Here is a 15413-nt window from a genome sequence, read left to right on the forward strand (position 1 = left end):
AAAAACTCTCCTTCTACATGAATTTTGATAACACAAATTTATGGATTCTGAAAGATCAAAATTTTGACTGGTAACATTGAACATTCTGAAAAAAACTTCCTGAGTCTTTCTACTTCGCTGTACTTTTATCATTGAACAGTCTTTTCTTAAAGAAAAGCAAAACGATGGAAAAAAGTGACCGCTTGCTTATTTTTAAATTAAGTCGCCATTTTTTTTTCTTTCGAAAGGGTTATTTTCAGAATTAATCGAAATATCTAATTTCCAATATTGTACTCAATCATTAATAGCACTAATTTTTTTACGACTCTGTTTCCCCCCCCCCCCCCCATTATTATTTATTTTATTTCAGGAATCCAATTTTCTTATGCACCACCCTCTTTCCATTGTTTACATCGGGAGATATTTTTGAAAACGATATCCCAATGTTTTGTTTTTCTCTAAATTTTTTGTATTTTCTTCCATTGAGATGTTAAGAAAACTCCATGGTATAAATGATAGAAAAAGAAACGAGTGGGGAAAGTGTAAACTGAAGGTTTGAGAAGGGTGGGGAATCTGCATCCGTAGAGAATGTCGTGATGGTAGTTTAGAGCTTCGAAAACAGGTTATTATCTCGCTTCTAATGTCATTTTCTAAAAGAACGAAAAAAAAAATGAATGACGCAATGGGCGAGTAGCAGTCGAATCCAAATCACTAAGCCAAAAAAAGAATATCTAATTTTTTTTTCTCAATTCAGACGATTGTATTCCTCCTCCTCCCCTATAATTTCCCATTTCGACGCAGACACAACAACGAAAGCAGTTATCGCTTATTTTTGTATAATTAATCATTTGACCGACCGATTGATAATACTTATCTTACACTTTGCTTATCTTTCTGAATAATGGAATACCGTTGCCAGGAATATAAATTTTACACTAAATTTCAATCGGTTGGTGAAGTATATATAATATAGTTTAGATTACATATAGTCCGTGTATTTTCTTTATAGAATTTTTTTTTTAAAAAAAAATACTGATGTCAAGTTTCAACGAAAACAAATTTCCCCCCAACTGTAATTTTCTATGCTAAGGTATTTCCTTACCACAACGACGCTGCTTTGTCGGGGCCTTAAAAGAGAAGTCTTTCGGGCGGTAAGTAATTTAAATAGCGTAATAACTATTATTTTAACTAGTGTTGTCCACTGATATCGTTCTAAATAATAGTTAAGCACATGCTTTTATTTACGTGAAATTCATAATCATGGTTTTTGCATATACTAGTGATTGAATTTCATGAATTTTTTTCTATTGTTATTATGGTTTTGTTTCTAAATTTAATCAAATTCTTTTTGAAGATTTCCCCAGATAAGATAAGCGTCTTGAGAATTTGAAATTGATATGATTCGAATAAAATTGCATGGCTTTATATTTTTCTAGTATAATTTAAAGCAATTTTTCTCATTCTGTTTAGAATTTTAAATGATAACTTTCCAGTTGAATAAATTCTCAGTCAAATATGGGTAACGATTTTACACTTATATTTTATTAACATATCTAAATTACCTAAAACACTTATAAGTATGTGGTCACAAAAAATGCTGCTGTTTATTTTCTTGCGTTGGCAACGAAGAGCTGAAACAAACTGAGCTATAAGCTAGGCAGTGAAATTAAAAGGAAACTTTTCATAGAAGCAAATTAAAAATGTAAATTACTTACTGTTTCGCTTATTCATTAATTCTCTGACTCATTGATTCGTTTTTTTGTTGTTTTTTTTTAAATTTCATTCGCTATATCAAGAATCAGTCAAATTAACGGTTGCTATAGCGTTGTGAGCGGTTAATAATAAGCTTTTAATTTTAAGAATAAACATGCGTAATTTAAACAAACATGAAATTGTACAAAATTGTATTTCCCCCTTTTTTACTTAATAGATATGCGCAAAATACGTGGACAAAACAATACCAATAAAGGGGCGATTGTTATAGTAAAAGAATACATTATATGGCTGACACTTTTAATTTTAGATAATTAAACACTCGTCATATAGACTTCAAATGTTCACCAGTTTTACGAAATACCATGTTACCGTTTATGTACCACTTTTACTTCTTCAATAATTACAAGCGTTACATTTTATTACTTACATTTTACATTTTAACTTATATTTCGCGTTTTTACGTGAGTTAAGTTACGCTAATTTGTTTGATATAAATAAAAGAAATATTAAAAAAAAATGTTTTTAATTGGATACTTGCCACTCGAAGAAAAGTGAAGTGATTATACCTAACCATGTGATTTAAATCACATTTAATTGGATACCTTTAAGCGACGTCATGCGTGTCTGTCGAGCCCGATTGGTTTCTGAATCGACAAATAATTTACCTACGATGACGTCACTTGCAGGTATCCAATTACAAGTTTATAAATCAAATGATTCGCTTCAGAGTAATATTGATTTAAATTTAGAAGCATAGCGTTAAACAATGCTTGCAAAAGTCAAGATTTTCTGTTTATCAAGTTTAACATAAGTTTATAAGCCTATTGGGGGGGGGGGCGACAGTGCTCTGATGGTCGGGAAAAATCGTAAAATTAATATCTTTCTTTTTTTCTTTTCTTTTTTTTTAATTTTTATTTTTAATAATATTTAATATTATAGCTTTTAGACTCAAAAACACTTATACGATGTTTCCAAAATAATCTTTTAATTTAACTTATACTAATTCTTACAGCTATTTTTTGGTGACATAAAATAATAAGCTTTTTAACGATGTTATTTTTACTACTGTTATAAATTTGTAATAGCTATTTATAACTGTTAATTAAAATTTTTGCTTATCTTTGGCCAGCGCTTTCTAGGCTAAATATAAAAATGGTGCAAGTGTCAACATAATGAAAAATTACAGTTTTGAAAAAAAGAGAAGAAAAAAAAAGCGTTCGTGAACTCATTTTTGAATCTTTGAAAGCTTTTCCGCTACATTTTCTTGGTTCACGAAAATTGAGTATTAGTCGATAAGTTTTAACAATTTTTTTCATCTGAGTGAAAAAAATCTTACCAAATTAGCAATTTTTTTTTTTTTTTTTTTTTTTTTTTTTTTTTTGACATTTAAGCTAAGCTATTTGTCTGTTCTATAGTTCATATAATTCTTTACAACTAGATAGTGTATATAGTTAAAAATTATAGATTTGCTACGCGTTTTTTTTTTTCGAAAAGGAAATTAAATTTATTTTAAGGGAGTTATTGATTATTCTTATAAAATGAATTCGAAATATTCATTTTAAGGTAGTCATAGAAAATTCGTATAAAATGAATTCGAAGTATTCATTTTAAGGGAGTCATAGAAAATTAGTATGAAATGAATTCGAAGTATTCATTTTAAGGGAGTCATAGAAAATTCGTATAAAATGAATTCGAAGTATTCATTTTAGGTGAGTCATAGAAAATTCGTATCAAATGAATTCGAAGTATTCATTTTAAGGGAGTCATAGAAAATTCTTATAAAATGAATTCGAAGTATTCATTTTACTTTATGTTAAAGGAGTCATAGAAAATTCGTATCAAATGAATTCAAAATATTCATTTTAGGGGAGTCATAGAAAATTGTTATAAAATGAATTCGAAGTATGAATTATATTTATTTGTAACTTTTCCCTTACATTCATCGCTGATATGATGACGAAGAAATAATCACATAATTGAAAGGGGTAAAAAAAAGTTTAAAAAAAAAACCTAATGCTGGTATCGCAGCGGGGAGTCTTCCTTTTCAACTTTCATCACCCCTACCATTCCACTAAACCACCCATTCCCTAATCTTGTACTTTATTGTTGAAGGATGCAAAAAAATTTTCTTTGACTCCTCTCTCCGTAATTGTCTGATTTGCTTTAGCTTTTTTCAAAAGACTCAAACCTTTCCGAATCACAAAAGATTTTTTTCTCTTCATCTTTACCCCTTTGTCTTTTTTTCTTTTTCTTTCTTACTTCCATTTTTTGGAGCTAAGGATTCAGTGTCTTGACAAGTTCATCTGTGTTGTGTCTCCTTTTCAGAACATTGAAGATGCTACTGACCCTTGTACAACTAGACAATTTTGTTCGCTCTTTGCCATTCCAGATTATTCTTTTTGTATTTTAATGAAGTTTGAGGGAAAGTTCTTAAGTAAATCTTCTATGGTATTTTAAAAGCGGAATAACCGGCCATTTTGCGCATTTCAAAAGTAATCGTAATGTGGCTTAAAGTGCATTCTTACTTTTGCCTTCACTTTTTAGCATAAATAATCTTCTCGCCTTGTCATTCTTAAGCTTTAAAGCCTAATCTAGTTCTAATTCTGACCATCAAAAATTATCTTTCATTTTTTGGTTGCTTCGATAGATAAAGATGGTACGTGTTTAATATTTAACAGTACAGAGCGCAAAATTAAAGAGAGAGAAGAGGAGACACCTTAATGACTTTTGGTCTAGTGGTCGGATTTGTTAAAAGTCTATCTTAAGGGCTTAGCTCGAGGACCTAACTTTAAAACTGATAATTAATTGGAACAGACGATATTTTTCTTCTTAAATATTTTTTTCTTCTTAATCTTCAAAATATGTGATAAGCAGTATGGTTCCAATAGTTCTAGAAAGTATGGTTCCAATAGCTTAAACAAAATTTTAAAAAATCAAATGTATGTTGTTGTTTTTCTGTAATTTTACTTTTTTTTTTAAAGCGAATGAATAAAAACAATTCTAAATTTTTTTATTTTTTTGTTTTAAATTTTTTACATTGTTGCCCGTGGGCAACTGATACTGAGTGGATTTATGACATTCTTATAAATGCTTGAAACTTACTATTTTTTTTTTTTTCGTTAGTCTCATAATTTTAAATCAGACTCAGGAAATTTCTTAGTATTATTACCGATAATCAGTAGAAATTTTAATTTTATCATTTTATGAGTGACTTCCCTTGAATCACCCTTATGATATACGGATTTTTTTTTTTATCAGTTTGAAACACATTACAAAACTTGGTCACAAATATTCTACACGGGATATTTTATATCAGTTTAAAACACATTACAAAACTTAGTCACAAATATTCAACACGGGATATTTTTTATTAGTTCAAAACATATTACAAAACTTATTCATAAATATTCTACTCCGGATATTTTTTATCAGTTTAAAACACATTACAAAACTTAATCACAAATGGACGGGATATTTTATATTAGTTTAGAACACATTACAAAACTTAGTCACAAATATTCTGTACGGGATCTTTTTTATCAGTTTAAAACACATTACAAAACTTAGTCACAAATATTCAACTCGGGATATTTTTTATTAGTTCAAAACACATTACAAAACTTAGTCACAAATATTCAACTCGGGATATTTTTTATTAGTTCAAAACACATTACAAAACTTAGTCACAAATATTCTACACGGGATATTTTTCATTAGTTTAGAACACATTACAAAACTTAATCACAAATATTCAACACGGGATATTTTTTATTAGTTCAAAATTAAAAATCAAATAATTCCTTAACAATATGAAACAACATAATTAGGACAACCTCATTGAAACTTTTAAAACAAATAAAGCAACATTTTGTGTTTATTTCAATTTTAGAATCAAACAAGGAAAATCTTGTAACAATAAAACACAACCGATTGCAATTTCGTTCTCTTTTGACGATTATAAATAAATTTACCTGATATTTATATCTTCTCTACGGATCCATGCATTAAATAACGGTAGTACTAAATTCGAATTATATTTCCTCTCAACCCTAAACCGCGCTGAGCAAACATCAAAAATTTACGGCTATTATTTGTGAAGCATTTTGTACAGATACATGCGATTGGAGGGGTTGAACTGCCCGAATTTTTAGAGGGTGGAGGTAATCAAACAATTTATTAAAAGGGGGTTTGGGAAAATGTTCATGCGTTTAATGTCCTAATTATGAAAATGGCATGCTGGGAGACTACCCTACAAGACTATGAATCAAGTCTCATTTTGGCGAATATGAGCATTTTGTAATTTGCGCTTTTCATATACTGCGCCATATGTTATAATGTAATTGAAGTATGGAGATTAACTTCTCTTTTTTTTCCTGTTTTGTGTCTGTTTTGCCATTATTATTTTTAATCTAAAGGTATTTCCCATTATGCAGATTTTTCCCTGCTAAGTCATTTAGAAATTCTTTATAACAGGATGTTCCTCTTTTTAGATGTTGAGTTGGCCTAATTAGGCCTTAAAGTTGATTTAAATGAGTAAAAGATTTAATCGGTTTTATGCATGACGTAAGTTATTATAGCGTTGTATGCAACTATACATTCAACTATGTTGAATTTATTGCTAGATAGGTATGTAACTAGTTCAATAAAATCGGTTTATGTTTATTGAAAAAGGCACTATGTTTGCATTTTGTGCATAAATGCATTTTTATATCTGATATTTTAATTTTAGAGTACTTTCCATCCTACAAATTTTCTCTAAGTAATTTCGCTATTATAATTCCATCTTTATAACTCTATGTTCCCCTTTTCAAATGTTGCGTCGGAAAATAATCAGTCCTTAAAGCTTTTTAAATGAATATTTGATTTAATAGGTTTTATGCATAATTTAAGTTATTATAATGTTGTATTCAACTATGCATTCAAATATCTAGAATTGCTATTGTATATATATAGTCGTATGCAATTAGTTCAATATTCAGTTTGTATTTATTAATTTTCTGTTAAAAGACACTATGTTTGTATTTATTTATTCAAGATATTTTTATTTATAAATATTTTTATGTTGTGTTTATTTCTGATTATTTTATGTTTGACGTTTTATTCTGAGGATGTTTTCCATTATGCAAATTTTCGCTAACTAATTTTGAAATTAAGATTCAGACGTATAGAATATATTTCCGACGCTGAGTTGAAATTAATTAAGAATTGAATAGGTTTTATATGTTATGTAATTGTAAATTATAGTGTGGAATATGTAAATTCAAGCATTTGGTCATTAAAGTTATATTATTGATAAAATTGTGTTTTAATTACGATTTAAACAAATTAAAATTTAATTTGCAGTGTTAAGTTTAAATTTTATTTTTATTTATTGCAATTTTTTTTCTGCGCTAAAGTGATAGCTAATAATAGAAAGGTTTTACTTAAACGCCCATTTTACCATTTATTTCATAAATGCACTTTTTACATTCGTATAGAACGGTGAATTTCCAGTTCATGGAGTGAGTTAAGAAATATTATTCCTGGATAAATACATTTTTGTTTCTAAAAGTGGAATGAACTGTAAACTGTTATAATTTTTTTTAAATTTTTTATTTCATTTTAAGTCATTCAAATGTCACATAAGCTCGTTATGAGTTAATTTTGCATTGTCCTCCTCTTTTTATCAGCTAAAATAAGCATGTTTAGTGGAATTTTTAAAAATTTATCTGACTTGGAAAAAATATTAATATTTTCCTTGTGTCTAACCCATTGAATTTCTATAAATTTTGGGGACTTGAAAAGTTGTTTTATGCGCCGTTTGAAAGTTGTATATGCTGTATTTATTTTTTATATTTTTCTCACGGATAAAATTGTATCGCAGGCATAGATTTTATTTATTTTATTTTACAGCCGTCGTTGAACAACCGACCCAATTTTTGAGTTTACGACTACTAATAATTAAGCTCCATAGTCTTGTAATTTTGAAGCCAATACAGAAGACACGGGAACTCCTGGTTCAGGTATTGGGAGAAATTTGACTTTGTTGAGAACTTTTTTGATGAAAGTAACCCGCATTTGCGTTATATGGAGAGAAACCACGAAACTCTTCTACGGTTACCCTAGCGGCAAAAGGACTCTAAAGGATTTAAAAAGGTCCGACTACGTCGAAGGATATTTTACGTCAGCAATGTGGTCAGTGCGAGCCGTGTGCGGCATTCTTTTTGACCAGCCATCGATGAGATTCAGACCCAGTTCTCGTCATTGGGAGTCGAGCGCTCTATCCCCTGAGCCACCACGGCTGCAGACATAAATTGTCATAAATAGACTTAAATAGGATTTTTAACAAAGTTTTTAGGAACGGAAAAAAAAATCATTAATTTAATTGCAATAAAATCATTAAGCCCAATTGTAGATATGTTTGTTTTGTGTAATTAGGAGTTTAAGTATATAATGTCCACTTATTTTGATTGTTTCAAATGCATCAACATTATTTAGGAAATGCAGTGCGTAATTTTGTAATTACATGCTTACACACTTTCCCTCTTAATGTAATGTCTGGAAACAAGTAGAACATTCTGAGTTCCGTTAATTGCTTCAGAAAACTAATCTCATTCGTCTTCATTCTCCAGTTGGATATTTTGCTTAGTCACGTCAAAGCGATGTTTCTCCAGGAATGTCCTCAATTCAGATATCTTCCACCCACCCAAAATGAACATACGGCGAACAAGGCACTCAGACACCTCGTCGTAGATAGGGTACCCAACCTCGCAACTTAATAAAACTCATTTCCAACCTCCCATCTAGCAACCCAAAAGCAAGGTCCATCCATTAAAAAGAAGTGTGCCACTTCAGAAGGATGATCCGATTAGGCACTCTATTTCGTGTATTATTCACGATAATGCTTTATCTAAAGGAGGACCTGCATGGAGTAAACAATCCGCCATTTTGTTTTTAGAATATCTGATAGGGAACGTGATTCTAAAACAATTCCATTTGCAGAGAACACTGTCTTCTTACTCATCGGCTACCTAAGGTCGCAGCGAAATGGCGAGACCATCTTTTTGAAATGTCACTCGGTGTACTTGCTGTCAATATTTTATCCTCCGTTTTCGGATATGAAAGGTATTGTTGGAGATAAGCTAGTTCTGTTGACTCTCTTTCTCTAAAATCCACTTACGTTTCTGGTGCAGAGAAGAGACATATTATCTGATGCCATCTTTGGGAATAGAAAAAGCAGACCTTAGATCGTTTGCTGATGGGGAGAATGGAACGCTTTGTTCTTTTATCACCTCCCCCCCCCATAAATTGTTTATATTCCCTGATAGGTAATGCAGGGACTTTAGGAACAAAACATTAGGAGTGAATTCATTTGTTTTTTGTAGAAAAAAAATGCGAAATTAATTATTTCTCTTCTCGTGTATGGTGTGCTACTTATAAGCGGTCAAATTTTGAGGATTGCTTTATGGTTTGCTCAAAAGAAAATTAGAAAAAAATTTATAATAATAAGTGAATAAAATTATTTTTAAAAAATGGAAAGCTAGTTTGAATATCTTATAAACAATAAAACATAATCAAAACCGTACCTGATAAAGCTCTAAAGCAGTATAAGCCCAAAATTCGTTTTCAAATATATTTATACTTTAAATACATTCAATTATATTATAGTTCAGTAAAATCTTGACACGTAATCTGGAAAATTTAAAAGAAAAGCTGGTACAATCACACCGTAACCTACAAAATTTCTAAAAAAATTTTTTTTTTTTTCTCTAGAATTTCACCATAACGTACAAAATATCAAAGAAAATTAGACGAAATCTCCGCATAATCTACGAAATTTTGAAAAAAATTAGGTACAATCGCACCATGAGGAAGAAAGTATCAAGGAAAATTAGGCAGCATATCAGCATAACCTAAAAATTTTGAAAAAATTTGATAGAATCTCACCATAGCATACAAAATATCAAGGGAAATCAGACAGAATATCTGCATAAGGTACAAAATTTCAAAGACCAATTAGTTGAATCTTACTATAACCTACAAACTATTGTTAACGCGTTGCCTTTATTTTAATATCCTTCTTAATTGTGATGGAAGGGCACGTATATGGGGAAGGACCCTCTGTGGTGTATTCATTTCAAGAAGGAATGACCCTCATGTCCAGCTTCTCCTCAGGCATCTGATGGATGGGTGCGTAATTAGGCGGTATTCCCCATTCACCATGAGTTATTAGGGGTAATAAAGGAAGCATTTATCAGTACACTCCTTCCCATGGCTCCACCCTCGTTCCAGTTGTGACACTCTTTCTTAGCTGGGTTCGTATTTCTGGAGCTACTTGTCCGATCGCCAAACAGCATCTCATTATCGCTCTTTCCCCCCTATATTGTGATTTGCATATATTCCCTCTGATAAATGGGTGCTGTTCCCCGAAGCCCTTTTGTCGCTAAATTTTATTAATGTGTTTTTTGCGGTTATTAGCTTGATTATATGTCACATCCGATACTTGCTTTCCATGCATATATTTATTTTAATTTTTAGAAGCATCAAGCGTTGCTTCTATTTAGCTAAGAAAAAATGTAATTTAGAATGCATATTTTTTTAAGCTTACCTAAAACGCTTCAATGTATACACATTTTATTTATTTATTTTTTAAAAAAAATAGTACTATAGATTAAAGAAACTTATACTAGTGAAATATGCTGTTGCATATGTTCTATGAAATGAATAAAAAAATATGTGTGTAAAGGAGAGTGAGATCAATGTGATATTAAATGTCTTTTAAGAAAAATTTTTATGTGAAAAGAAAGACGCGACGCGATCTCTAAATCTGTGGTTTAAAGGGGTTTTAATAATTTATACAAAGAATTTAAGTGTTCTTCAAATCCAAGAAGACATTTTAAAAACGCCATTTTTTAATCAATTTAACTAAAATATCATAATCCGAAGACAAAAATAAGTTGTTAGTTAATTCATTTTTAACTGTTATTTTGTATTATTTTCGGTGTTTCAATTGCATTTTATATTTTGATGGTTATACAGCTTATTGTAAGACAGCTTGTCTCGTCTTTTACATGTTAAAACCAATAATTTCAATTTAGATTTAGCTGCTTCTGTTTAAACCGTCAATTAAAAAATTATAAATCGTGAAACAAAAACTATTTCTACGATAGTTAGAAGCACAAATTAGGTAAAGAATGTCCCCTTCTCCCATTTTATATTACATAACATCGAAATTTTTTCATGATACTAAATGATAAAAAAATTCAAAAATTGGTTAGCTACTATACATTTAAAAGAATTAACGTTATTCTTTGGTTCGAAATGTAATGTTATCCTTTCCTGATACAAAATTAGTAGTACCTTCCAGAAATTGGCTTGCTACCATGCATCTAAAAGAATTAACGTTATTTTTTCCTACGAAATATAACATTATTGTTTCATGATACAAAATTATTAGTACCTTCCAGAAATTGCTTAGCTGCAAAGCACCTAAAGAATTAATGTTATTTTCATACATACTTTTACATTCTTGAAGGGGGCCTCTTTTGTTGACTTTCCCTAAACAAGTGTCTGATTTGAACCTCATTAACCTTTATTCTCCCCCATTTCAGGAATTTCCCCCAATTTCCTGTATTCACCTGACTCATCTGGGTTTCTGTTTCTTCCCATATCATCAGTTGAGGGGTTAGTTTGTGGTCTTTTTGTTAGATAACCTTTCGACCTAAAGGAGGAGTCGAGTTTACAAAGATGCCTATTTCTTGTCAAGTGTTTGTGGATAAATGACCAAGTGAATGGATACTTTAAAGACATTTTAGTATGTGGTGTGCCACACAAGCCTGGGTGGTTTCATATTGGAATGTCCTTGTTAAAAAGTTTTGGAACTTTCGAACTTTCAATGATCTTTATCTGTTAAGAAAACAGGCTTTTACTTTTCAAAATCTGCAGTATGTGTTGCGCTTTTGCACTATTTTTATTATTTTTATGATGTTTTTAAAATGTGCGCTCTCAAAGCTTCTTAGAAAAAGCAAGTGTTTCAAAATCAAGCCTATTTTATACAAAATGTCTCACACGATATCGAGTATTTTATTTTAAATTATAACCTTTGTTAGACAGTCGCCCCAATTTTGACTATACGACTACCATAGTCTCTTAATTTTATACCCAATCTGGTAGATAAGGCAGCTCCTAAACAAGCATTGGGATAAACTAGATTTCGTGGAAGACTTTTGGATGGAACTAACCATCATTTGCGTTATATAGAGGGTAAAACTACGATAACCTCCCACTGTTAGCCCGACGGCAAGGGGATTGTAACCCATGATACGTCTATCACTGATGATATTTTATGCTGGCCCCGTGGTCGGTACGAACCGGTACATATTGCTCAGTTATCGCTGGAATTCGAACCTGGGTGACCTTATTGGCAGGCGAACGATAATCGTACTCTCCAGACAAAGCTGGAGCACGATTAAACATCTAGGTGTACGAATGGAATAAATTAATGCTGGGAAGTTGAAGGGTGAGGACATAAGAGGTCCTCGTTCCTTAGCCCCTTGTCTGTTAGATATTATCATTATAAATACTTATTTGTTTTGTATATCATTCATGGTGCGTAGCGTTTTTAAAAAGTTCTTAAAGGTGCTTATTTTTGATTTTCGTTTTTTAAAAGCCTTTAGAGGTGCTTTTTTCATTGGATCGTTTTAAAAAGTGCTTGATTTTTCCTTTCCGGAAATGAGATTTTTTTTACCTTGTCGATTTTCGCCAAGTATTATGCAAAAGCGTGCTTTTCACATTGTTTTTGCAATTCATTCAACCACAATCCATTTTGACGTACCATAGATCCATAGCGTAAGAAAGCGCCATTCATTTTACATGTTTGATGAAATACTTGCAAGTCCACATGTGCGTCTACTCTACTGAGCTGGGTTTGAAGATATAATTGCACTCTCATGTGCAACTCTGCTGCATTTTGCAAGATATTCTCAATTTCAGACTTCATTTCCCCCTCTCTGATATCAAACCGAAAAATATCTTGATCATTTTATAATGGCTAATATAAATCAAGAAAAAAGTTCTTTGTCAGAAACTAGTTATTTAATCATGATCATGTAAAGTCTTAGAAAACTATTTTGCATTTTGTTAATGTGTATTGTGCTTAAAAATATTTTTTAAGTGTTTAAAACGTACTTAAAAGGTGCTTACTTTCTGTTGAAAGATTTGGCTACGCACCCTGATTGTTTTAGTTTATTATTAAGTAGTTTTTTAATTATGTGCTTTCAGTGTCAATTTTTTTGCGATTACCATTTCCCAAAATTGTTTCTTCATAACGATTATAGATTTGCATATTTCCAGAAATTATCCCAAACAATTGATATACCATTTCAAATGATTCAATTCATTCTTCCTCTTAAAATGCAAAAATTTTGCTACATAATTTATTGCAATATGGTATTGTAATTTAGTGAACCGGACATCCTTATTTGATGTAAGGTGTCCATAGGGGAAATTTAATTTCGTCTTAACCATCTTCCGCTTACAAAAGCGATCAGCTAAGTGTTGATTTCCATGGTACCTAATCAAGACCATCTGTGGGAAAGCATTTTCACAATCCTTTTGTGATTTCCTTCATATGATGTATCACAACACGTGTTGAAACAGTACAAATCCAGGATGTTTGTTATCACGGGTGCGAATGATCCATCATTTTTTTTTTTAATTATCGGCTATAAGATAACTTAGTGAGGTTATAATTTTACTTCCCTTTGAACTGACACTATATATCTCTGTTGAAAATGTAATTTTCGTAGAATTAAATATTTTCATTTATAATTAAAAAACTTTAATTTTTTAATAAGTTAGTTTTTTTTTAATAATAGACGTACAATTTAAGGGATTTATTATTAATGTATAGTGTGCAAAGAAAAATGAAGAAAAAAAAAAGATTACCCTGTATAACTTTAAATACCCTGGATAACGCTAATTAAGTTGCATATGTAAAATTCGATTTCTCAGGAACTATTCGATCGATTTCGGTTAAATTTTCGATTTTGACATATAAAATTACATTCTTTAAAGTGATGCAAAAAGTTGTACACTTTACAATTCAGAAATTTTTTCGATTATTATTTAATAAACAATGATAAATTATGACTAAAAGTTATTTTTTGCATGGAATTATCTTTGGGTAAACGAATTTTATAATTCTGTGCAAAAATATTTCAATTGGCTTAAAAAGTTCTCGGGATATGGCAAAATACGCAAAAAGTAAAATTAACATAAAGGTGTCCAAACTTTTGATCGTTTTCCTGATCAAACTATGGGGACCATATTTCCTAGATTGCGGCTATGAAGGACCAGAAATTTGAATATGTCGAAAGTATTTCTATTCGAAGTGTTTCCGGTTTTGTGTCTGATTTCGCAACTTCAAAGATCGTCTGCACTAATTAATTAGCATTCCTGTAGTTATCCTCTCTCACCATTAAGATTGAGTCCTAGAACGTAAAAATCCGATCATTAGATCATAAGTTATTCAGGGTATTAAAAAGTTATTCTTTTTGTAGCGCATTATACTATGCAACAGCGAATAATGAAAAAAAAAAAAAACATTAATGAGGGGGCATATTTACTTACAACTCAACTCATTCTTAGTATTGTTTCCCGATACATATTTTGCAAGTGTTCGAAATTTCTATTTTACAACTGCTCAATATACAGAAACATTTTATTGCCTAAGCAGAAATCTTTGTGTTTTTCACCAAGCCGCAGTTTCCTGCTTAATTTGAAATTTTGTTTTATCATACCATCCTAATTAAGAATTATATTTATTCAAAAATTTAAAGCGTTATTTTAAAATTATTTCCTGGAAAATGAAGTTTTTGTGGAAAAATTCATTCCGGACATTTTTGAATTAAAAATTTTCAATTAAAATCTAACATCTTGGTCGATTTGGTAATTTAAAATAAATTAATCAGAACCAGCTTGAATTTCTTAAGAAGGAATTTTTTCCCCAACGAATTATTATTTCTTTCGGTTATAATTTAATATGCAAAAAATTAAAGCACAGTTTATAGTTTATTTTCTTAAATTTTTTTTTATACAAAATTATTTTGCATTTTTTGATCAGTAGAAATTTATATGATTTTTAATATTTACAAGTGCCCTTTTACCATTTTCTTCTAATATAAAAATCATTAATTAAGTTCATTATTTTTTGTAATTGCTTTTGTTATTTAAAGTCATTGTAATTATTATTTTATAGGATAGTATTTTACTTGTAATAAACAGTTGATTTTTAAGTCTAGAATGTGCATGTATATTTATTTATTATTTTATAGAAATTTAATATTTTAATTAAAAGCGATTTAAGACATCATAAGTAATGTTATGGTTATTTTGATGTGATATAAATTTTTTTGGCAACAAGTAATCTAGATTTTAAGGCAAGCAGAGGTTTATTCATTTTTATAAAATTATATTTTAAATCGTCTTAATTTTTAAACTTGGTCAGAAATAGACATTACACTGACGAGTTATATGTAGCATTTTTAACCATGAATGATGCTCCATTTGTTGCTCAATATGTAGCAGATTCATCCTAATCTATATACAACCCTGAAAATGGAAATGAGCAGTATTGATGGCTGCAACTGAAGAGGCTTTCACAGCGAAACAGCAGTGAGGAATATTCGTCGACAAAGAAGGATTATATCATCCTTTTCAAGCTGTTACGACTGTTTCCT

The 15413-nt window shown here is 30.3% G+C and overlaps 1 protein-coding gene across 4 annotated transcripts in view; it reads left to right on the top strand.

The window, feature by feature from the left end:
• The window catches only part of Eph (Eph receptor tyrosine kinase), a 307148-nt gene that overhangs the window by 205254 nt on the left and 86481 nt on the right, over positions 1–15413 (top strand). The window contains exon 1 of one of the 4 annotated variants that reach the window (XM_087150379.1): positions 908–1130. The exons of the other annotated variants lie outside the window; for them this stretch is intronic. The gene's annotated coding sequence lies outside the window, so the exon portion shown is untranslated. Of the gene's footprint in view, positions 1–907; positions 1131–15413 lie in introns of those variants that run through there. 4 annotated transcript variants of the gene reach the window in all.

This window comes from Parasteatoda tepidariorum, chromosome 8 (assembly GCF_982258835.1).
Source record: "Parasteatoda tepidariorum strain Cologne lab strain chromosome 8, Ptep-v5.0, whole genome shotgun sequence".
Taxonomy (NCBI): domain Eukaryota; kingdom Metazoa; phylum Arthropoda; class Arachnida; order Araneae; family Theridiidae; genus Parasteatoda; species Parasteatoda tepidariorum.